The sequence below is a fragment of the Megachile rotundata genome, chromosome 2 (genome assembly GCF_050947335.1).
Source record: "Megachile rotundata isolate GNS110a chromosome 2, iyMegRotu1, whole genome shotgun sequence".
NCBI classification, from domain to species: Eukaryota; Metazoa; Arthropoda; class Insecta; order Hymenoptera; family Megachilidae; genus Megachile; species Megachile rotundata.
In genome coordinates this window covers 5107838-5123438 of record NC_134984.1, presented here as the reverse complement: position 1 = coordinate 5123438, position 15601 = coordinate 5107838, and the positions used below count along the sequence as shown (strand labels likewise).

The window sequence follows — 15601 nt, the reverse complement described above, 5'->3', positions numbered from 1 at the left end:
GAAAATTGTAGAAATTTCGATAATGATGATAGCAGTGAAAATTTCGAAAGCAGTTCTGAAAGCGATGTTCATTCTAGTGATGAGACTAGCAGTCCGATTATATTGCATTATAAGAAAAGAAAAGTTATGCCCATAAAATATTCAAGTGACGAAGAACATGATGTAAAAATAGATTTCGTATATTTACCGAAACCAGCTACAACCTAGTGAGAATCACGTATGAAAAGCTAGCGACCGATAAGGGTTAATAAAGGCAACTGGACGAAGTCCGGTGATTATAGGTCTAACCGACAGATATACAGCTATGTGATGTATTGCTATACATATATTGGACGTCTTATCGTATACAAACGATTATAGCAAACCCCAATCTACTGCTTTGTTTTGATTTCTGTGAGTATTAGTACTCGGTAGGTTGCCAAACACGCTATTATTTCGAGCACCGCCTTCATTGATTTCAAGGCATAGACAGGGAAGGGATTGTACCCCTATCCCTGTAACGTAAACCCGAAATAATAAAATCTAATTGCTGATACAGTATCTTCCTTGCCCTAAAGTGCGAAGATATTTATTTTGAAATACCAATGTTTTAGATTACCATTTATTTAGAATAATTATATTCGTATTCTAGGGTGACCCCCATCCTAAATAATAAGGTTCGAATATATTGTAGTCCGATATTTCAAAAAGTTAGAGATGCTTGAGCTATTATAACATTCGTATTATATGTAGGATCAGAAAAATATCGGACACCGTATATATACTCCGGTAGTGACCTCTGACATCTCCGGTAATTTTCATATGCTAATAACTTTTGAATAAAGAACGAGAGGTAGCACATAACTTTTCGAGGAATACTCAGAAGTGTAATTTTCATAAATTGTGCGAACGTCAAGGTCACATTGAGTATACGTATACGCAGATTGTAGTGTAATAGTAATAATACATCCTTATTAATAACTTTTTAATAAAAAACGTATGACACTTAAAACGGTCTGAAGGTCATTCGGGAGAATTACCTTGACAACGTAAGTCAAGATACAGGTCATCGGAGCTGCCTATCGTGAACGTAACGTTTACCTTCATTTGCTTCAAAGTCGTAGTCCCTTATTTGCCATTTTTATTAGGACTACTCATTCTTAGTAATATCCTTGTTTTCAATGGGTGACTAGCTACTTGTAAAAGGGACAATACCTGAAATGCAAATTGCTAGTATGTTTATCACAAGGAAGTAAAGAAAGTCGTTTTTGAGAGTTCGTTTATTTCTTAATCCTGCAATTTGTATTTTTTTGTGTCTGTCCTCAATGGTTAATTGTAACTGTTATGAACGTAAGTTTCCAAAGAACTTTAAGACCGAATCGGAGGCCTATTGACCCGGTCAGGTAGCATTAGTAATTAAATTCCTACTCTCATGTCGTCCACCCTCACTGACAGCTTTTACTTCCCACAAACCGCGTTTCAAATACTCGAAATAAGGTGAAGTCAGTTAATCTATGACACTGTCCAACAGCCAATTGGCGTTTCGATTTTCGTTCAGTGATTCTTGTACCTTTTTTTGCGCTGATTACGAATCTGCAACCCACTTTTCTCCGGAGCACCACCGCTCTTGCTTCGTCTCGCGTGTTGCTATTTTGCTTTCTGGCATTGTAAAAAAACCGACATTGCAACTTTCTATGGGTGCATTTTAAAGGTGAAAATCTCCTTTATCCCGTGGTATAGGTCAATTTTCCACTAGACCCTTACATTTTACGATACATTGAAAAATATACGTGAAAATTGGTGCAAAATCCGTGTCTCTCGGCGTTCATTGGCCATTTAAACATGTTTAAACATTCAGAATGCATAAAACAAAAAAAATGTGTTTTTTTTCAAACTCAAATTTCTCAAAAACTGTACGCGCTGGAGAAAAACGGGTTGCAGATTCATAATAAGCGCGAAAAAGTATACGTCTCGTTTTTCTGATTAAAATGGTACTAAACACGATATAATTAAAATCATAATTACTTATATAGCAAGCCGTTAGGAGGAATTCGTATCTCTGCTGTAACTGTAAAGTGTGCTGTTAATGAGAAAATGTAAAACTTTTACGGTTTGCTACACAAGTAATTATGATCGTAATTATATCGTATTTCGTGTCATTTTAATCAGAAAAACGAGACGAATATAATGGTAGAAGTTTTATTTTCAAGAAATCAAGGATAAAGAATTTTGATTTTTTAATTTAAAAGACTGAACACGCAGGAGTTTTTCATGTTTGCCAAACGCTTCAATCTTCTATCTCTCTTTCCCATTCACCATCCTCTTTCACGTTAAAAACTTTAATCACTCGTTACACACATAATTATTAACGTAATTTGTGACGTGGTATTTTATACCCGTCACAAAGAACCTCTTCGGGAGACCGGATAGGTCCTAGATCATTGGTAAAAACCGTCTAGAGAGAGAACGAAGCGCGCGTAATACTCTAAGAATGCCGCTTTATTATTTTGTATATACCGCCGTGGAATGACGTCATGACCAGCGAGGGAAAGACGTATGTCGAGGGAACGCGCCACTACCCTGCCGCTACCCCGCTTGGACCTTACGATAGACCAAGAGAGGCTGCGGAGTAAGCGGAGGGAGACCAGCGAGAGAACGACGTTCGCCGAAGGAAAGTGCCGCTACCCTGCCGCTTCCCCGCTGCGGCCCTACGATAGAGGAAGAGAGGCTGCGGAGTAGGAGGAGGTCCTGCCGAAGACGACTTCGCAGGAAGACGGAGACTCCGCCCTAGGGTGGGGGATGATCACGAGGTGTCCGAGTACCGGCATAAGGGCTCGCGGTTCATTATTCTGTATTAGGCGCCTGCCGAGTGTAGTTGTAATAAAAAAAAAGTATTGGTACCGATCTCGCTCTTGCGTGATTTAAGAAGCGCTCTGTGTTCCGGACAGCCCGGTAAGTCCCCTCGCATACATTTAATTGTAAAGAGCACGAAACCGAAAATACCGTACCGTGGGTTGTCGACCACCTAGCGTGCCAACCACGAGTAGATTCCGCAAAAGGTGACCGGAGTGTCGGCATAGAATCGTTAAGGATTAATTAGGATAAGTGAGACGGGTAATTCCGGGGGTCCCCGTTTGGGACGGTCGAGGGTCCCGACGTATCGTGAATTAGAAAGATCGCTTCCCGATGTTTCTAAAAGCCGCACTCGACAGGTTAGTGAACCTGACCTGGGGATTGGTACCGCGTAAGCCACAATTTATTTTTCTAGTCTCGGGAAAGCCGTTGCCAATATTGTGCCCTCTCACGTCTCGATTTCGTGATCTCATTGTTACGGGAGCAGATCGTAAAGTGCATGTTCCATGGTACAGGGAAATTCGTAGTTTGTCGCGCTAGTTCTCGCTTTCTCCCTATAGACGGCCACCGATACACAGGATCGATTCGCCTGTAGTAATAAGCCGCGTTGCGTGTAGTTAAGTGCGTTTGATTTCATTGCGTCTAATATAATTGCGTATTGGTTCGCCGCCGTGCGTTTCTACGCGTTTCGTCGCGTCTCGCTGCGTCTCGTCGCGTCGCGTTTTGTTTAGGTAATTGCATTGCGTTCTGCTTAGTTTAGTTGCGACGCGTACCGGTCCGAGAATCGATACCGAATCATATACCGTGTCACACCTAGGAATTAGCAATTTACCGCTGTCGGAATAAAATCTCGTAACTCGGTCTTCCACCGAGTAGAATACGTATCTACTGATTATTATCGGTGCACTCATTGTTAGTCACGCTGTACGTCCCTTCCAAGGAAACATATCGAATCGCGACACACCGATTTTAATGAAACTTATATGAAAGATAGTTCTCAAGAAAATATTTAACACGTATTTTTTTTTTATCGGCCATCGTTCACATTGAAGGGGTGAAAATAGCCCTCAAAGTTGGGGGTTGGAATTATATTTTTGGGAATATCTCCGGAATTAAAGAAGATAATTGGCTTCTTCTTTTTGTAAATTGTTCGTCTTTAAATAGGGAATTTTTGTGCGTAAAAAATGTCAATAAACTTTATTTGTTTAAATAATATTTAAAAAATTTATCATTTTTGTTTAAATTTTTGCACTAAATTTTGATCTATTTTTTTACAACTTCGTGTACGTAAACTATAGACAAAAATAGAGGATACGTGTTTTTGGAATTTGTTGTTTGTTGCAATGTTTATTAGATATATAATTTAAAGTCACCTCGTGTGAAGAGGGGTAATCAGCATTTTTATTAAAAATATCATTATTTTTACAATCTTATACATTATTTTAGAGATTTTATACCTCTATATATGCCGTTAATTGATTTCTGAATGATTATTGTAAGCGTCGCAGGTATGAGCGTGACGCGGTTATGATCACCGTTGTGAAGAACACAGGCTTTTATGGCCAATATTGTTAAAAAATAATTTAATTTAATTCTATTTTCTTAGTTTCTTAAAAAATCCCAATGTTTCCAAAAGTTCTAAATATTTTATTTAGATTGAAGACTTTACGCCTGTAAAAGTATAAAAGCAGTATTGGCCATAAAAACCTTACAGCGCGGCGCGGCGTTGATCATAACTGCGTCGCGCTCATACCTGCGACGCTTACAATAATTATTTAGAAATCAATTAACGGCATATGAAGAGGTATAAAATGTCTGAAATATTGTAAAACATTGTAAAAATAATGATATTTTTAATAAAAATGCTGATTGCCCCTCTTCACAGGAGGTGATTTTAAATTATATATCTAATAAACATTGCAACAAACAACAAATTCCAAAAACACATCCTCTATTTTTGTCCAAAGTTTACGTACATGAAGTTACAAATAAAATAGATCAACATTTAGTGCAATAATTTAAACAAAAATTATAAATTTTCAAAATATTATTTAAACAAATAAAGTTTATTGCAATTTTTTTACACACAAAAGTTTCCTATTTAAAGACGAACAATTTACAAAAAAAAGAATCCAATTATCTTCTTTAATTCCGGAGATATTCCCAAAAATATAATTCCAACCACTAACTTTGAGGGCTATTTTCACCCCTTCAATGTGAACGATGGCCGATAAAAAAAAAATATATGTTAAATATTTTCTTGAGAACTATCTTTCATATAAGTTTCATTAAAATCGGTGTGTCGCGGTTCGATATGTTTTCTTGTTAGATTAATTAGATTTAAATAAATCACGTGGTTTTTAACCAATACCGCTGAACTGAGGTTCCGTCCGAATTATTCCGGATTCATCTCTCTCGCCTGCCTTCGCGTTGGACTCCTTTACTGAAGAATCCCGCCAGTCTACCATTTCGTTCGGTGAATTGAGCTATCGAGCCGTTCCGCCGCCGATTCGAGTCTCCCACACTTTCCCGAGATCGACATAGACGGTTTTACCATCTGGCTACGGGAATCTCATTCCGCGTTAAACTTCGGTATCGTGACGCTGAGAAGCGTCTGGCGTCCAAAGACAAAGAAAATTAGAAGCGATATTGAACGGGTTCGAATCGGGCGCCGAAGTGCTACTCGCCCGCGAATCCGCGGAGGCACCGCGACGGTAGAAGTCGTGAGCGGGCTCGAAAAGAGCCGTTAGAGTATTCGCGGGCGAGGCGGGGTCGCGGGCAGTGCCGAGGTAGCCGTCGCGCGAAATACCACGCGTAGCAAATTGGCGCCCAACGGGGGGCGTGAAAGGGAAAATTCGTTGTAAAGGACGCCAGAATAATTACTGATAAGGGACATCACCAAGGTGTTACACGCGGATTTTAATGAAATTTATTATACATATGTGGTAGCTTTGCAAAAATCATTTGACACATATTTTTTTATATCTGCGGACATGCATATTGAGGAGGTGAAAATAGCCCTCAAAGTTCGGGGTTGAAAACGCATTTTCTTTAATATCTCGGAAACTAGAGGGTGTAGGAAAGTGAATTTTTTTCTAAATTGTGTAGTTTTTAGTCAGAAATTGCGTTAGTGTCAAAAATTTCGGAGATAAATTATTTATTTAAATAATATATTAAAAAAATGCACTTTTTTTTCAATTTTTTACCCTAAATGCAGTTCGATTTCTTTGCAGCTTTGTATACTAAAAATATGGATCAAAATAGGGGATACGTGTTTTTGGATTTTTTTGTTTATTGCAATTTAGCAATAATTATTACATATACAATTTTCTCCTGCCTTTTATGGAGAAATGAATTGAGATTTGTTTTCGAAGAGGGTGAGCCCTTTTTATACAATAATTTGTCACGTTTTTAACAATTGGACAATATCAGATGTTTATTGTTCCATCGGTAGCCACGGAAGGTCCAATGGGCAGGTATAAATCCGTCGCGGTACCAATCGTCGCTATACAGAACATAGGTTTTTATCGGCAATGAAATTTTTAGCCAAACGTATAAGTTCATTTATTAAGTTTACTAATTGCATCTGTTATGCTTTGTGCCAGTTTAACTTTGTTTCGATTTATGTGTGCTTCCTGCTTATTAGAGTTAAATATTTTCATTAAAATGTTTATAAATTTTACAAATGTTCAAAAAGAGAAACAGTAATACAATTACCATATACTTATATACACCCCCTTTCCTGCAACAGTATATTTCGGAATAATTTATTTACTTACTTACTATTTTCGGATTACGCCGACCAATAAAAATTTCTAAAATTTCCCACTTCCACTTTAGCAACGTATAAAAAACTGTCACGGGGACCGGGACACAAAACTTTAAAAAAATCGAAGATTGCTCCACTTACGCGGTTCCTAATTCCGTGGAAAGAGGATTAACGGGCAGAGGTTTGATATAGCCGTAACTTTTCGAAACACAATGATCTTGCTTTATTCTGTACGGGGTTTTTTATACATATTGTTTTTGGTGGAGGGGCCTAATCGGGTCCTAGGGTCCATGGTGAATCAGTTTGAAGGAGAAGGCTCTGTGATCTCTTCGGAGTCAGCGATGACTAAGAGTAAAGAGGGCTGTTGGTGACAAATTCCTTATTAGGGCGTAACAAAACCAAGAAAGAACAGCAGCGCACTGCTCAAATCTCCAGTCCTTTTCAGAGATACCGAATCATTTAAACGAGGAACATTTCCGTTCAAATTATTAAAAGTCAAATAAATAAACTTATATGGTCAGCTAAAAGTTTCATTGCCAATAGAAACCTACATACATGTATGTTCTGTATAGCGGCGATTGGTAGCGTGACGGATTTATACCTGCCCGCTGGACCTTCCGTGGCTACCGATGGAACAATAAACATCTGATATTGTCCAATTGTTAAAAACGTGACAAATTATTGTATAAAAAGGGCTCACCCTCTTCGAAAACAAATCTCAATTCATTTCTCCATAAAAGGCAGGAGAAAATTGTATATGTAATAATTATTGCTAAATTGCAATAAACAAAAAAATCCAAAAACACGTGTCCCCTATTTTGATCTATATTTTTAGTATACGAAGCTGCAAAAAAATCGAACTGCATTTAGGGTGAAGAATTGAAAAAAAGTGCATTTTTTTAATATATTATTGAAATAAATAATTTCTCCCGAAATTTTTGACACTAACTCAATTTCTGACTAAAAACTACACAATTTAGAAAAAAAATTCACCTCCCTACACCCTCTAGTTTCCGAGATATTAAAGAAAATGTGTTTTCAACCCCGAATTTTTAGGGCTATTTTCACCCCCTCAACATGCATGTCCGCAGATATAAAAAAATACGTGTCAAATGATTTTTGCAAAGCTACCACATATGTAAATTTCATTAAAATCCACGTGTAACACCTTGGTGATGTCCCTTGTGAGTACAATTGTGGTAAGAGATCGCGAGAAAGTATCGCACATTTCGCTAAAATATTTTTCCGATTATTGTCGAAAGGAGTACCGTTAGCCTCGCATTCCGCCGATTTCCGATACAAAGGAGTTCTTCCAAAAATTTCTAAACACGTTTTTTATATACCCTAGAGTTAACGTCGTCGGTTCTGGACCAAGTTTGGAAAGACGGACATAAATAGCGGGTAGAAAAAGTGTCGGGGACAATAACGTCGTAAACCGTTGAAGTGTTATAAACACGCGTGCTCGTACCGTACCGTCTTCCTCAGACGGTTAAAATTTCGAACCTTAGATAGTCGTTGTGTACAACCTTCAAGTTGGATATTCCGGTTTGTTTTCGTTAACGGACAAAGAGATTCTCGACGGAACGTCAAGGCCATGAGCGAGCGCGTCGTAACCTGGCCAAGTTTGTTTACCGCGTATCCTTACAGCTGCGACGGTTAACAGTTTCGTACCGATTCCGCACGTTAATAGAAAAAAAAATAAAGATATACAGATTCTTCTTTTTAATTTCCGTGTGATATCGTTGGGAGTACCGCGGACCGTTACTTTTGTTATCAACCGAGATGCTTCGAACACCCGCCGGGAAGGATTGGATACGATCGTTGACTTTAGAAGAATTGATGGAGCAATTATCGAGTCGGGGTTTGTCGACCAAAGGGATATTACCGATATTAACACATTCGCGACCGGCAAATTTTTCCCGTTTGTAATACTAAGTACCGGCGAAAATGATGAAATTCTGCAGCTGGTTGCCGCAAACTTGTATCGTTAAAGCAAGGATAAGAATAATAAAATTTGTTTTAAAATATCAATGTTACAATTATGTGCTGTTTAAAATGAAAGGATTTTTATAATTTGTACATTTGTTTTATAGACAATAGACCACTTGTTATTATTGTGCTGAATTTATTTAGTATTATATTACAAGTATTTTAGAAAAGTCGAGTAAAAACAAAAATTAATATTTCTGTTTAGTGTGATAAGTATAAAAACAGGAATTTTCGCATAAAGGAACTTCACATAATTTGTATTATATATATGTATACGAAGTGTCACAACGTTTTCCACGAGTTTTGCAAACTCTACAACGTTTTTGTGGGTATTTTGATTTCCCTGTTTGTGCAATTCCTTTAGTTGCAGGTATTCTACATTATTATGAAGATATTAAATTTCACATAAATACAATTTACGTGTTTAAGACCTTCCGTGCGTCGAATGCCGTCACTAGTACGCGCCCATAACGTAGAATAAATAGAGGATATCTGACTCGGACCCCATATTTTAGTAGAGCCACCTGTGGATCCCTAAGTTCTCTTTCTAAATAAATTGGTATAAAAAATGTAATATAATACAATTACCAGAGTACTATGTATAGAAATCAGCCGTGCACCGAACGGAAAGTATGAAATGTACGCATAACTTCAACGACGGTAATATTTTTTCTACAAACGAAATTAAAAATTCGAATTTATCCGTATTTTTTCTTTGGACCCATAGTTTATGTATGTGAAATTTGATCAAAATGGTACAACGTTTTATTTAAAAAAGGGTATAGCCGGATAAGGTAGTCAAATGTGCCCTTGAGTCGAATAAGAAACCCAATTCGTCAGTCGGTAGCATATCTAAAGAAAACATCTCATACCAAGTTTTAACCCTCTATCTCATCCGTGGGGGTAGGAAAAGGGAAAAAACGAAATTCCGGTTTTTGGTGCTTTTTGCCTATTTCATTTCGTACAAAAATTTTGAAAAAATTCTAAAATATTGAGGTTTAGATAGCGCATATTATAGAATTTTTTCGGATTTTTTAATCGCAAACTGTAGTCGTGAAAAATCAAAAACCGAAAAAAAATCCGAAAAAATGCGATTTTTTAGTGAAGATGTCGGAGCACTACTTTTATATTAATGTGGTAGTTAGGTATTAGTACAACTATTATTCTCTAAGTTTTTCAGATTTTTCGGTGGGGTGCGCCGTAGTTAAAAAAATCAAAAACCGATTTTTTCGCGCGAAAAACAAACTTCTGCTTTGAATGAAATTAACTTAATTAATTAGTTTTATGGTACGTTCTTTATATACTTAAATATTTGAAGGTCTTCCAACGACGTCAGTGGCACAGCGGTTAAGGCGTCTGACTCGTAAACCGCTGAGTACCGTAAGGGAGATCTTGGGACCGTCGCGAGGCCCCGCGAGTAAAATAAATACCGGGAGCGATACCGTTAATTTCAGTCCGATAGTACCGCGAAGGGAGAAACTAGAAGTTGTTGGAGCTGCGATAAAACAGGGCACGAGCTGCCAACTGTCCGAGTCCGCAACGTCGCTATTGTTATCGATGTGGGAAAAAGAATGAGACGGTGCAAACGTGTGATAGGTGTGCGGGAAATCCACGACGGAGTCGCCGCTAGAAGCCCACGCGACTACCTCCGAGAATATCAACCAGCTTCCGTTTCGGACTCCCCAGCCTACTTCGATAATGCTTTCACGCATACCAGTGCGAATTCTTTATATTTTATCGAGCTACAAATTCATCGAAATTCCGTTCGAGCATTGGTAGATTCAGGGTCGTGCCAAACATTTTTGAGGAGAACTGCGATACCGATCGTTGACTTTCCGAGACGAATGTCTCGAACATGCCGAATAATGACCGCCACGGGTCAAGTAGAGGAGACAAACACGAGTATCATCGCGCAAATTACGCTTGAGGACCAAACTCACCCTCTCAAAATATACCTCCTACCCGATCTTGCCGTCTCGTGTATCGTCGGAATGGATTTCCTAAATTTATTTGGTATCGTAGTTAAGTTTTCGCGCGCAGTGTGGTATTTTTATTCCGATCCCAAGATCGAATTCTCTTTCGATATAAAAGACAACGGGCAACATTCCGTTCTGGATCCGTCATGTTTAGGGATTTGCGAAGTTACTCCCGAACAACGGAAAAAACTGGACGAGTTTTTAAAGACTGAACTACCCCCACCACCTCTTCGACCTTCGTGCACCACGTTAACGGAACATCACATTGATGAAGGGACTAACGGGCCGATTAAACAGCGTAACTATCTCGTCTCGCCCGTCGTACAACGAGCAACCTACGCAGAAGTAAATAAAATGCTAGAAGATGGAATTATCGAACCCTCGCATCGTGAATGGTCTAGCCCAGGGGTCGGATACCTGCGGCTCGCGAGCCACATGCGGCTCTTTGGATGTGAAGCTGCGGCTCTTTAGTTCCATACGCAAATATTATTTATTTTATCAAAAAAAAAAAAACATTTAAAAATCGTTCTGAATCGATTAACGAGGATTAGGTACCGATTCTATCTCTCAACCACTTGTACTCGCTTTTCACCGCATCCCTCCCCCGTGACACGCGTCATCGCTGTCGTCAACTGTTAGTGTTGTAAGTAAATGTTTAATTGTTTTAATTTTTTACTTAAATAATAAGTAATTATCTAATAATGCCATATATATATTATCTAATTTGTTGTGAAAAACACTATGTTAGGTTTGTACCGTATAATAAATAATTAGATACACGTGTAACGATTAATGCGTCTTTATTCTCTCACGGCTCATGGCCTACTCGCCAGTTCATCCTACCACCTTTACCTAACTTCGCGCGCTATTCGCGAGTTTTCTTTGTTTATTAGGGCAGGTTCTCAACGCTCACCTAACACACTACTTATATATGAATAAATAGATATTTTTTCTTATGAATAAATAGATTAGTCTTTTTTATCAAAAAACTTTATTTATGCGAGTACTATTTATTGTTGGCAAGAACAAAATTTTGTGGCTCTTTAAAAACTTTGAAATTTTGTAAATTGTAATTTTTGACTCTTCCGACTCTAAAGGTTGCCGACTCCTAGTCTAGCCCTATCGTGATGGTAAAAAAGTCGACGGGGAAGTATCGGTTTTGTTTAGATTTTCGGAAAGTGAATGAGGTTTCAAAGAAGGACGCGTACCCCTTACCGAATATGACGGGAATTTTGGACAAATTACGGGCCGCGCGTTATCTATCCACCCTGGATTTGAGCCATGCGTACTTTCAGATTCCGTTAGAAAAAGGTAGTCGGGAGATCACTGCTTTCACCGTACCGGGAAAAAGACTTTTCCATTTTGTTCGTATGCCATATGGTCTAACAGGAGTCCCCGCCACCTTTCAACGATTGCTAGACAAATTAATCGGTCCGGAAATGAAACATCATGCGTTTGCCCATCTAGATGACATTATTATCGTAAATGAAACGTTTGAGGAACACCTGCACTGGCTAAGAAAGGTCCTCAGAAGAATTATCACCGCCGGTTTAACGATAAATCCCGAAACATGCGAATTCTGCTGATCCGAAGTACGTTACTTAGGTTTTATCGACGGTAAAGACGGTCTCCGGATAGATCCCGACAAAGTAGCGCCGGTAGTGGAGTATCCCGTTCCGAAAAATCTTAAACAATTACGATGATTTCTGGACTCGTGGTATAGTCGATTTATTCCGCAGTTCGCAACGGTAACGGAGTTCCTAACACGGTTATTACGCAAAGATGTAGCTTGAAAATGGGGAAAGTCACAGCAAAGGGCATTCGATTCCGTTCGCTCGTATTTAACCACCGCTCCAATAACTGTCTTGTTCCGATTTTACAAAACCGTTCTCGTTGGCAACGGATGCAAGTACCGTAGGGGTCGGCGCCATCCTTACGCAAGAGATAGACGAAAAGAAACACGTAATAACATACACGAGCCGCTCACTTTCGGATGCCGAGAGAAAATACACTACCACCGAACTAGAATGACCAGCCATAGTATGGTCGATTGAAAAATTCCGCCATTATCTCGAAGGTTACCGTTTCAAGTCATCGTCGACCATAATGGCCTTCAATGCCTAAGGTCATTCAAAAATCCGAATGGTTTGTTAGCTCGCTGGGCCTTGTCGCTTCTGGTATACAGGTATGACTTCCAAATAGTATACCGACAGGGCGCGTTACATCGCGTCCCCGACGCTTTATCTCGAATCTATGAGGAGTCGGTTGGTGGTGCCGAAACCCTTACCGCACCGGATTGGTATTCGAGAAAATTTATCGACGTGAAAAAATTCCCGTCCCGCTTCCCGGATTGGAAAATTTTGGACAACCACTTGTACATAAAGAGACCTCATACCGACATTTCTGATATTACCGAAGATCTAGATGAACGGAAATTAGTTATGCCAAAAGTACAACGAGCCACAATTTATCGGGAGGCCCACGACCAGCCTCAGGCCGGACATTTCGGAGTAGAGAAAACCTACGATCGCGTAGCCATACGGTATTATTGGCCCGGCATGTATAACGATATCGCGGAGTATGTGCAATGCTGTACCGTTTGTCAGCGCGCTAAGGTCGAACAGCTGGCGCCGGCGGGTTTAATGGGATACCATATCGCGGAGAAACCGTGGGATATTATTGCCGCGGATATTATGGGACCGTTTCCGCGAAGTCTATCCGGCTTTATGTACATACTGGTGGTCCAAGATTTATTCACGAAATGGGTTGAACGTTGTCCCTTACGAAAGGGAGCCGGGAAAAAAGTTAAAGAAGCATTATAAGATTTAATTTTGTGCCGATGAGCTGCACCACGCGTATTAGTTACCGATAACGGGACCGACTTCAAAAATCGGGAAATTACCGCCCTCGCGAAGCAGTTTGGCATCCTCCAATCGACCACCCCACCATATCATCCACAATCAAATCCCGTGGAATAAGTAAATCGGATATTAAAGACTCTGATTGTATCGTATATAGAAAAAGATCACCGTGAATGGGATCTACACCTAACCGACTTCCGATTCGCATATAATACCGCACACAATACCTCCACGAAATTCTCTCCGAGAATCCAATCCGATTAATTGTTATCGCGAATTAATCTCGAAGGATCGAGAAGTAGTACCGTCAATTAGCAATACGTGGGAAATACGATTACAACAGTTAAAATTTGTTCAGAACTGGGTAATAAGAAATCTCGATGAAGCGGTAGTTAAGCAGGCATCTCACTATAATTTGAGACGTAGGGATGAACAGTACCGTGTAGGTGACCTGGTGTTACGCCGTAATAATACTTTATCGTTGGCAGAAAAGAATATCGCCGCCAAATTAATCCCAAAATTCCTAGGTCCGTATCGAATAGTCCGAAAAATTTCACCGATAGTCTATGAAATCCGGGGAGCGACGGATCGCCAACCAGTCAAAACACATGTAGGGGATTTAAAAAAATTTAATATGTAACCTAATAATGTTTCAGCAGTATCGAAACAGAAAGAAATTCAGCAGAAAGAAGAACAAGCGGAGGAAAGAAAGAGATAACGAAAAGCGAATTCCGAAAATGAGCAGGGAAGCAGCTAGGGATCCGTGGGAACACCTCCGGCCATACCGAAGTACCATCAATCAAATTATACGAGACCACCCCGGCCTCTGGGCAGCCTTGTGGCAGGCGGCTCACGACAGCTGCGAATTCCCGCCGCGTCAGGACGCAAAAGTCCCAATGCAGCCACCCCACACCGCCACGACGGGCACCCAGACTGAGGCAGGGGAATTACTGCGACCGCGGCCGAAGATGGTGAGCAGATCGACACAAACCCAGATTTGGGGACCGCCCAAAACGAGGGGGACTCAAACCTCACCGGAGCCCCCCACAATGGATCGGGCCACTCAGACGGGCGAGGAGGAGCGAGTGCTTACACCCCGGGTGTCCTCTGAGGGAGTCAATCACCCGCACGATCGCCACAGCGTCAACAGCGAGCAGCAGTAGAGCACCATCCGTCGAATGCTGGAATTGCGGAGTGTTCGGGCACCGATACTCCAATTGCCCAAAACTTCAGTAGGAAGCTTATTGTTATCGATGCGGGCGGAAAAAGGAGTTTTGCTGCGTAGCTGCTCCAAGTGTGCCCCAGAGTGGCGCGACGAAGTATTAACTGTCTCATCCCGCCGCGTGTTGCCAAAGGAAGCGCCGGGCCCCGGTAAGGAACCGAAGTAGTAAGTCAGCAGGCTACAGAAGTCCGCTCTCGTTGCCGCTGTCCCGTTACGCGGCATGTGTGCCGCCCTGCTGTCTCGCGGCATGCTCAATGTATCGTTATCTCGCGGCCATCGTATTTATCTCGTGGCGTCCTACATACCGCCACTGAAAGTGTTTATTTTTTTGTTGTAACGCCGCAAAAAACTAATAATAATAAATTTAATTCTTTTGTTTGATGTACATCCGGCTAGAACAGAAATTATTCGGTACCGCGGTACTGCTGAAACCCCACCCCCCATTTTTTATCGATTAGAGACAGGCGATCCGTGCTCCCGAGTAGCATCCGAATAGATGATACTCAGGTCAACCGCGAAAGTGAGGTAGAAGAGCAGAGAAAGCGCGAGGAACGTAAAGCGGATAAACACGGTAAGGGTCATTCCACGCCAAATCGATCACTTTTGGAAGTCACCATCTCCGATTTTGCTCTAATCGAAATATGCTGTAGTCCGTGTGAAATTACGGAGGGTTTAAGTCATCATTTTTCAGGTTTCGAATTTGTTAATGAAGGACAAGCCGTCAAAGTTTGCAATTTTTGCCCATTTTGGCGAAAATGGGGTCCACTTGGGAATTTTTTTCTCAGAAACTACTGAACCGATTTAGCTAAACTTTTTTTTTGTTTTATTCTTGAAGGTTTGGGCTATTTCAAAATATTTTTTTTAACTTTGTCAATTTGTTATAAAATGTTGCAAAATTTAAACAAATTCTTTTATTGCGTTTTTCTCAATGAGAGGCGTAAAGGGTTAAAAT

General features: G+C 40.2%; 1 long non-coding RNA gene across 1 annotated transcript; it reads left to right on the top strand.

Moving 5' to 3' along the window:
• Positions 1-2779: 2779 nt before the first annotated feature.
• On the top strand, positions 2780-15034 carry LOC143266648 (uncharacterized). The gene is made up of 2 exons (XR_013041592.1): positions 2780-2931; positions 14084-15034. It is a non-coding gene; the product is annotated as an uncharacterized LOC143266648 (long non-coding RNA).
• The last annotated feature ends 567 nt before the right edge of the window (positions 15035-15601 follow it).